This window comes from Carcharhinus amblyrhynchos, chromosome 16 (genome assembly GCF_965287045.1).
Source record: "Carcharhinus amblyrhynchos chromosome 16, sCarAmb.v2.hapA, whole genome shotgun sequence".
NCBI lineage: Eukaryota > Metazoa > Chordata > Chondrichthyes > Carcharhiniformes > Carcharhinidae > Carcharhinus > Carcharhinus amblyrhynchos.
This window is the reverse complement of record NC_137339.1, coordinates 31,745,201-31,755,662: the sequence shown is the minus strand read 5'-3', so window position 1 is coordinate 31,755,662 and position 10,462 is coordinate 31,745,201. Positions and strand designations below refer to the sequence as shown.

Genomic DNA, 10,462 nt, shown 5'->3' with positions numbered 1-10,462 from the left:
GCCTCCTGACTGCATTGTTGCCATGAGATGGGTAGTTAATTAGCTAAATTGCCTTTTACATTAATATTTAAATAATGTTGGCAGTTTCCCATGTGCCACATCATTGGATTGATGGTATCGTAAACGACGCCTAACATCATCACAGCCCATTATACGATCGACAAAGCAGGAAGCACACCCAATCATTGAGCATTAAATTTAGCCCAAATTCATTATGGCCTCCTCTGTCAGGCTAAATACAATCGTCTTGTGTACAATCACTTAGCTTTGAGTTACTACATCCCTACAATTTAAGGATTGCTAATTGCACAATTTTCCATGTACCTCCCCCAACAATAACAACACCAACTTGTATTTGTTAGTGTCTTTACTATAATAGAATATTCCAAGGCACTTTGCAGAAGCATCATAAAAGAAAATTTGACACCAAGTCATGTAAGTCAACACCAGGACAGATAGTCAATAGCTTAATCAAATAGGGCAATTTTAAGGATTTGGGCCATAATCAGTGTACATGGTAGGTATTCAGTGTTGGCCCAGGATCAATGGGGAGTTTCCATGAATATCTAATTCAGGCTGATCATAAGGTGTCTTGAATCATCTTTGTTCAATTAGTGACACTCTGCCTCCTGTATCGGAAAGAAAGGGATTCAACTCACATTGAGCTTTGACTCTCCAGTGCGGTATTGATTAAAATGTTGTATTGCTGGACACAATGTTCAGCAGCTGAGACATTAAATTGAGACCATGATGTGTGTCTGATTATTCAGACATTATTTGAAGCAGAGTAGGGTGTTATCTTGATGTTATAGAATCGTAGAATCCTATAGTGCAGAAGAAATCCATTTGGCCCATTGAGTCTCCACTGACCACAATCCCACCCAGGCCCTATCCCCAATTACTCCATGCATTTACCCTAGCTAGTCCCCCTGATACTCAAGGGGCAATTAGCATGGCCAATTCACCTAACCCACACATCTTTGGACTGTGGGAGGAAATCGGAGCACTTGGAGAAAACCCATGCAGACACGGGAGGAATGTGCAAACTCCACATAGGCAATCACCCAAACCAGTTCCCTGGCCCTGTGAGGCAGCAGTGCTAACCATTGTGCCATCGTGCTGCCAACATTGTTCTTTTTAAAAAATGTTTTATTCAATTCCAGAAGTTACAAAGCCAATGCTCAGAGTGGACTGGATTGACCCGAATCCATTCCTTGCTTGCTCCAAAATCCAAATTTAGACTCCAAATGAACCCAATTCAAACCCCCCATAAGAGAGGCAAACAAGGTCCGAGCTAAGGAGAAAAAGCACCACAACCCATCCTGAATTTGATCTCATGCTTGATTTTAACCAGAAGGCCAAGAAGCAAGCCATATTGTTCTTGCCAGCATTGCTCTATCAACCAACATCAGCAGGAAAATAAATAAGCAATATTACTCATATTACAGTCTGTTGATCAAGCTGGCATGAAATGATTTTCATGATTATCTAAGTAGCAATGAATGTACTTCAAATGTAATCAATTTTCTGTGAAGAGCCCTGATTCAGTTTTGATAGACATAAGGAGGGGCATTATCTAAGTTAAAACCATTTTTAATACATTCCAGTGAGATTATTTCTTCTTTAATCTGAATACCTCATTTGCATTACAAAGAAGTGTAGGTGATTTTCAATTTAAAATATTACTGTACTGCAGTACAAAATCATCCAGTCGTTTTCTTTTAGAACTACAATTTGCTCAACTGTTGCAATGCATCTTTTTCACATTACTTATTTATTTCTGCGTCAGTCAAAGCCTTGGATCTCTGGACCTAATGTGGCATCAGTTCACTGCCTATACTTTGTAATCAATGATCTTTATCTGGCCGCAAAATATGTCCAGCCAATAATAATCATCTCCATTTACTATCACAATTGAGAGATATTCATTCAGCAAAGAATGAGCTGTGGTTCACAAAGTCTGATAACATCAGGCAGAGAGGCATCTTCTGTCAATGGCAAATTACATTGCTGTCTCATTGCATTAATGTCACACTTTACAGAGCATAAGCTAATAGCATTCAAGGAACATTGCATCAGATAAATAGATTTAAGGCTACATTTTCTAGGATGTTTTGTTCAAGGTATCAGAATCTTGGAAACCTGAATTCTCACACAACTCCCAGAATGTGCAATATTTTTTCCGTTATTAACATTCATAAGACAGTGTAACAGAAGCAGTGTTTTACATCTGGGTTTAAAAGTCTTAACATCAGGATGAGGTGTCAGTTGAAGCTCAGAAAGATGGATAAGACAATACAAACACTAACGGTGAAATCAAAAAGGTATTTTAGCTTGATAATGGTACACTAATTACTCATAATCTCTTATGTCAGTGTCAGTCATATATTGCTTTCCATTCCTGCTGAGTAATTAGAAGTAACACTGCCTGCGATGTATATAATATTACTTCGTGACTTTCAGAGATATAAAAGGTATCATCTGATAGAATGGCATTACTGTGTCATATTCACAATAACAAGCACTGCTATTGAAAAGCTTCTGCTCCATCCACACCAGCTTTTACCTGTACATTGTTGTGTAGCTTTGCATGGATGGCATGGTGGCACAGTGGTTAGCACTGCTGCCTCACAGCAGCAGAGACCCGGGTTCAACTCCTGGCTTGGTTCATTATCTGTGTGGAGTTTACACATTCTCCCCATGCCTGCATGGGTTTCCTCTGGGTGCTCCAGATAGCTCCCACAGTCCAAAGATATGTAGATTGGATGGATTGGCCATGCTAAATCCTCCCTTAGTGTCTGAGGGACTAGCTAGAGTAAATGCATGGCATTATGGGGATAGGTCCTGGGTGTGATTGTGATCGGTGCAGACTTGATGGGCCGAATGACCTCCTTCTGCACTGTAGGATTCTATGAAGGATGCACTTACTTTCTACACACGCTATGATTGTTTGCTCATTTCGTATGTCATAGAGGCAGTAAAACAATTTGAAAATGGAAAAGCCTAGCTGTCTGTTGCACTGCAGTTACATTGGTGGTACTGTGGCATGAATAAACTAGAAACATGGGCGCCATCATACCTGCCAATCACACAATGCTCCCATTGTGGCAGGATGGGAAAATCGCACCGGTATGAAATAGGTAAGATTCTGGCCCCAGTATATTAATTCAAACTATTTTGAAGCATTGTTTTCCTTCCTTAATAGCTGTTCTAAAATTAATTTTATAAACCAAATTACTGGAATCTGAAACCGAAAGAGAAAATGCTGAAAAATCTCAGCAGGTCTGGCGGCATCTAAAAGGAGAGAAAAGAGCTGATATTTCGAGTCCAGGTGACCCTTTGTCAAAGCTTTGTTAATTTTCCATCTGATTAATGGGACACATGCCCATTTTAGCACTCCCCTATATCCATCTTACCCATGTAACTGTCTAAATGCTTTTTAAAAGGCAAAATTGTTCCTGCCTCTGCAACTACTTCTGGCAGCTTGTTCCAGATACTCACCACCCTCTGTGTGAAAAAAAATTGCCCCTCTGCACCCTTTTGTATCTCTCCACTCTCATCTTAAACCTATGCTGTCTAATTTTAGATTCCCCTATCTTTGGAAAAAGATATTGACTATCTAACTGATCTATGCCCCTCATTATTTTATAGACCGCTATAAGGTCACCCCTCAGCCTCTTACGCTCCAAAGAAAAAGTTCCAGTCTATTCAGCCTCTCCTTATAACTCAAACCATCAACTCCCGATAGGATCCTAGTAAGTCTTTTCTGCACTCTTTCTAGTTCCTTAATGACTGAACTAAATGTTACTCAAATCAGCAGATCTTGTCATCGGTATATTTAGAAGTACCATATCAGAAGTGCTTATGACATTTCCAATGTTAATCACATCCATATCTGACAATTCCTGTCATGTCAATTTTGTAAGAGGGTTTTTCCATTAATATGATAGGTTGCGGCACAATAGTTCCATATTCTCGTCACTAGATGGCTCTACTGGCAGACTTTGCAAAACAATTTTTAAAAACTCCACCATCAACCACATTAGTAATGTTGAATATAAGCGATTCTTAACTTCTTCTAACACTAACCAGTTCATTATTTATTTTTTCAGGCTCTTTCCAGTTTTAGATTGCTCTTTTAGACCTGAAAATTTCATCTTTCAGATAAGACATTCAGATGAATGTAAATGATTCCATGAAACTAATTAAAGAAGAACAGGGGAGTTCTCCCTGAGGTCTGGCCAATATTTATCCCTTTTTTTTGTTTTTATTTCAATTCAATCCAATCAAGTCCAATTCAGAGTCTCAACAAGTTAAGCCATTCCTGATCCAAGCTGACAAGACAGGGCTCTCACCTCCTGTGTTGGGCTTGATCTACATGATCCAAGCTGATTGGAGTAGGTGTAGCTCCTCCTCCAAGGCTTGATCTCATTTGCATCTTAGCCAAAATGCCAAGATGCCGGTTTAAAAAAATTGCTTCAAATGAAGCTGAAATGTAACCTAATGACTTCAACCAAGCACAGCTTGTCAATACTACACTTGATCTTAGCCAAAAGACCGAGAAGCGAAACTGATAAGAACAGGTGCTACACTTGATCTTAGCCAAAAGACCGAGAAGCGATCTCTTGAACAACACCACTAAAATAGATTACCTGGTTATTATCACGACAAGTTTATGGGACTGCGTTGTGTGTAAATTTGTTACCACATTAGAATATATAGAATCACAGAATCTCTACAGTACAGAAGGAGGCCATTTGGTCCATAAGTCTGCACCAACCACAATCTACCCCAGCCCTATTCCCGTAACTCCACACATTTACCCTGCTAATCCCCCTGACATTAAGGTCAATTTAGCATAGCCAATCAACCTAACCTGCACATCTTTGGACTATGAGAGGAAAATGGAGCAGCCAAAGGAATCCCAAGCAAACATGGGGAGAAAGTGCAAACTCCACACAGACATTGACCCAAGGCCGGGAATCGAACCTGAATCCCTAGTATTGTGTGCCACTGTGCCACCCATGTGACAACAGTGACTATAATTGAAAAGTAACTAATTGGCTGCAAAGTAGTTGGGAAACACACTGGTTGTGAAAGGCAGGGTGTACATGACAGCTTTTTTCCTTTCTTCTGTAAAAATGATTGGAGTTTGCCCTGCCTCCACCACTGAACAATATGTTGTATTTTCCTTTTAGGTTCCTTCATCTGCTGTCCAATGTAGCCATTGGCTGTACATTTCACTAGCCCATACCTGTGACCACTGTGAAGAGCTGTAGGACGTTCTAAGGTTGTGAAATGTGTGCGATAAATTCAAGCTCTTTCTTTATGTAGCCTTAGCCATGCTCCGTTCCAACTGTTCAATACTCCTGTTGTGCCATAGTCATATGATATGCCTCACGTCTAGTGTTTTCCAGGGGCTACAATGGAAATAAAAATCACCAGAGTTCTAGGCTGAATCTTCCATTTTGAAGTGTAATTTTGATAGCAGGAGCAGGAGATGAAGTATTTTCTGTTGTGGAGGGTGTGCAGGACTGCTGGTGACAACTAATCTTGCACTGGTCACCTCTACTTCTGCACCTCTGCAGAGCACAGTGAATCTCATGATGGGGGTGGGCAGGAAGTTGTCCTTCATACCATTACCTCATGGGTGTCAACGGTCCAGGCATCTTATTTAAAGGGCATCCAGACAGGCTTACTTCCCTACCCACATAACCCACCTCCTAGGGTCAGCCATTGCCCCACTCTTCCACTCCACCTCACCCCTTCCAGCCTTTGAGCAGTTTATTCATGCAGGTGGAGTTAATGTTCAAGGAGGTGGATTGGATGTCAATTAAGGAGGCTGTCTTTTCTTGGATGACATTGAGCTTCAAATGCTTGCAGATGAACTTATCCATGCAAGTGGAGAGCATTCCATCACACTCCTGACTTGTGCTCACATTTCATGAAAGAATATTTACAAAATCATAAGTGCAGAAGATGCAAGACCCTGAACATATGACAAAACATTCACTAATCCAATAATTTATTGGTTCACCTGTTCATCTCACATTAAGAGCCCTTGAAAAAATATATACCTTTGTTGAATAAATTGTAACTGAATTTTTAATAGCCCATACATTTCATAATTAATGTTAAGCACCCTCACTGCCTCTGAAAAGATAATTTTATATTGTGTAGAATTTTAAATTTCTGCAAAGATAACGTTAAAAGATGCACGTTACAATGTTTTTAAAATCATGTTTGCAATATTTTAGCTTCAATCTTCATACGATCAAAATTATTCACTTCACTGCTTGAAACTTCAAATTAAAAGTAAATGGTTTTGACACTTTTAACTTCCTGGTTTGCTGTCTGTGAGAATATTTCACTCTGATTTGCTCTGCTTCCTGACATCACTGCTGCTAGAACTAGACATCACATCTAGAACAGAGCTTAATGTAACCACAGATATTAATGGCCATTAAGAAAGGAAAAAAAATCATGCCATAGAGGTCGATAGTTTTTTGAGGGCAGTTTTCTTCAAGGTCAGGGTGAAGTGCAATTGCTCCACCATAAGAATTTAACTCATTCTTGCAATATGTAGGATGTTGTATTAATCTCAGTGATAGAGCAGTGTGTTTTAATTACCATGTTGTTAGAATGAGTTCTAATCTTCATGTATTGTATTAGTGGCTTTTGTCCACTCTCTTGGGATCTGCTGTCACCACATTCTTTGAGCATATCAAAGTAAAGCTTTTGATTACTCTACAGATCTTTACTCCCTGTGCACAGTAGGCAATCAGCAAATAAAATAAGAAATATTTTATGGTATGTTTATAGCCAATCGTGATAATGCTATTCTCTTTTAAAATGTTTGAATGAAGGCCGTTTTTTGTTGCCATCTCCCACAGACCTCTTTGATCTCAGCAGTGGTAGGAGGATTGCCTTAGTCATCAAAAGATCTGTTTTGTATACAAGAGATCGTCACTGAGAACCACCTCCTTATTCTCAAAGCGCTCTTTATGCTGTCTGTTCATCTTTGTAGATCCTTCATTGGATCCAAAACATTTTTCTCTCACACTGGCGATATGGTTCATTTTATAATCACTGCTGTATCAGTTCTGTCAGATTTCTCTGCCTCTTACTTCTGATTATCTTGTATAGACTAGAACATGCCAAACACTTAAAGAGCATTGTGGCTTTGAAACGGCCCTGCTTAATTTGAAAAACAGAATAATATTACTGCAATGGAGAGGGAGAATGGAAGAACAGGTTTATATCTTGTAAAATTGAGTCATCACAATGTATTAATCTCTGTTTGTGAATGCTAAGCGTGGTCAAAGCGAGGCCAAAGATAAGAGAAATCCTATTTTGGGGGGTACAGGTTTTATAATCAATATATAAAAGCAATCAAACAGTAAACTAATGGCTCAGTAAAAATAGGTTTCATGCTTCACTTTCTTTTAATGGCTGTGTAAGAATTTTTTATGGGATCTTTGTCAAATGGTTTCACTGCGATATTTTCACCACTTCCATGTAAAGTAGCATCACCCACAGTACCCAATGAAGTATTTAGTCACATATGTCCTATCCTTCATCTGTGCTGAGTTCTTTGACTTCAGTTGGATTGGAGCAGAATCATTTAAAAAGGTTTCAGTGCTCTTGGAAGAGAGAGAGGAGAACAAAAATAAACAAACCAGGTTTCACATTGCCTATCATTGTTTCATGTTACCCCCACGCTGAACTTGTGGACGTTGGGTGAGGTTCTGTTCTGAAGCCCATCTGGTGAAATTCACTTGATCTTAGATTCACATGGGAGGGAGGAATCAAAGGGTAGCTGGTTCACATGGAACTGTAAGCCAGCAAAAGATACTCCCTTCTGGAAAGGACAGGAGAAAGTAAAAGTAGAGGAAACCAAACTCTTATCTCCCTGATCATTGTCTGTATATTCCAAGTGACATGTTAATAAGCTCGGTGAAATTCATAGCACCACACTTTGTAAAATTGGGAAAGATATGATAATTAGAATGTCAGTTTAATTTTAGATTTTACAATTGATCAAATATTGAACGGGTTTTATAGAATAATTTATTTATGTCGTTGCATATATCAACAAAAAAAAAAGGGTATCCAGAAGTATTAATATCAATCTCTACCTGGTAGGATAAAAATGTCAGAAGTAATTCTCAGAAATCGTTATTGAAAGAACACAATGCACAGCTTGGAACTGCAGGCCTGGAATAACTTTGCCTTTTTCAATAATCACAAATTGAATCTTGACATTTGAAAATACATATTTAGATAGAAGGCTTTGAAACCAACTGCACAACAAATTGAGGTATGCCACACTGAATTCTGATGTGTAATATGAGAATTTAATGCATTCTTATGTGCAGTTTGCAAATTCATTGGCTGTCCTTGCATGGAATAGTAATTTTGTGTGAAGGAAGCAAATATGTGTGTCAAGAATCTCCTCAGGGATTCTCCCATCTTCAATCTGTAACTTAGGTGGCAACTTAACAGAAACTTCTACCCAAAGTTTCGACCAAATTTATGAGGCAGAACGAGAGAGAGCCTCACAGAAATTCCTGTTGATAATTTACATTTTTCATTCAGGATAAAATTGTGGCATTTTCCACCAAAATCATTTTCATGATTTTTTTTTGTTTGTGTGATGGGAAATTGGGGGCATGGTGACACAATGGCTAGCACTGCTGCCTCACAGCACCAGGGACCTAGGTTCGATTCCCGGCTTGGGTCACTGTCTTTGCTCTGTCTGCATGTTCTCCCCATGTCTGTGTGGGTTTCCTCCAGGTGCTCCACTTTCCTCCCATGGTTCGAAAGATGAGTTGGTTAGGTGCATTGGCCGTGCTAAATTCTCCCTCAGCGTACCCGATCAGGAACCAGAGTGTGCTGACTAGGGAATTTTCACGGTAACTTCATTGCATTATTAATGTAAGCCTACATGTGACGAAGAAATGAACTTTAAATTTTGGTTTATCTTGCATATCAGACGTACATGTACTAAAAGTCTGCTTAATACAATGAACCACACGATTCACAAGTGTTCCAGGATTTGATGTTTAACATTGGTCCTTCATCTTGGTTTCTCGTGCATGCAATATTCAGACTGTGGAGATGATTTTCCAGCCTCATTAGTGTCAACAAGAATGGCAAGGTGGACACAAAATCCAGCGAGAAATGTGAGTCTCGTCGGTGAGATCACAGTTTTCGATTTTCCAAATCCCTCGCTGTTGACGTAATGTTGAATCCCGCCATGGAAATATCATTTAAATATAAACAAGGTAGATAGTCAGTATATTTTCCAACAGGTAGGGGAGTCTAAAACTAGAGGACATAAGTTTAAGGTGAGAGGGGAGAGATACAAAAGTGTCCAGAACGGCAATGTTTCCACACAGACGGTGGTGAGTGTCTGGAACAAGCTGCCATAGAGGCAGGTACAATTTTGTCTTTTAAAAAGTATTTAGGTAGTTACATGGCTACGATGGATATAGAGGGATATGGGTCAGAAGCAGGAAATTGGGATTAGCTTAGGGGTTTAAAAAAAAGGGCAGCATGGACAAGTTGGGCCAAAGGGCCTGTTTCCATGCTGTAAACCTCTGACTCTATGACTCTATATCAACATATCATTAGCAAGCCCTCCCGCTGGGACTTGCCCCTTACTGAGTATTCATCGGTCACTGGTGTAACATCGTGCCTACACCGTTTACAACATCTGTATAAAAACAAGAACCCGGCAACCTCACCTCCAAAAGAGATATCAGAGGGGAGTGCAAAATTCATATCACCTTTCTGAGTGGCAGTTGCAGATAGGGCACCGGAAACGGCACAGAGAACCCAGATAAGTGCAAATCAGGGCAGTGGGTGGGGGGGGTTCACTCACAGCAGGGGTTGGAGTCACTCAAGCAGTATCAACCCTTCATGGCTGTAAGCCTTTACGTTCAAAGGGGGTCTGGCGGCTGGTTGGCAGCCAGTGCTTCCCATGTCCTCCTTATTGGATTTGTGACGATGTAACCACTGAGGGATTTCCCTTCCAGAGTGGCAGCTGGAAAGTGGGAGGGAGCAGGTGAATCCATTGGGTCAGCACAGGGGGTGACTATGTGGTCCCAGGGTGGAGTCCCATAAGACGCCAGCTTACATGGGCAGAGTGGGAGACACTGACAAGGGGTTGTTCCCAGTTTCATGAGGACAGAAAACCCTCACAATGCGGGGGTTGGATCGGGTGGGGATAGAGGCCGACTGAATGGCCACAGGACCGCAGAGTGAGGATGACAGATGTGAAGCCTCTATGCTATGCTGGTCTCCAAGTTGTCACCCTCAAAGCTGCTCGTGTCTGTGGTCTTCAGAGCACACGAGGATGGTTGGGGTTGGTTGACTGATTGACCTGCAAGGGAAGTGAGATGGCATGAGTGCATCACAGGGGCAGGCTGAAGGGAGAAATTTAAATCCCATGAGGCTG

At 40.5% G+C, this 10,462-nt stretch overlaps 1 pseudogene; it reads right to left on the bottom strand.

The window, feature by feature from the left end:
* Window positions 1-4,376: 4,376 nt before the first annotated feature.
* Window positions 4,377-4,622, bottom strand: LOC145354142 (U2 spliceosomal RNA; annotated as a pseudogene).
* Window positions 4,623-10,462: the final 5,840 nt, after the last annotated feature.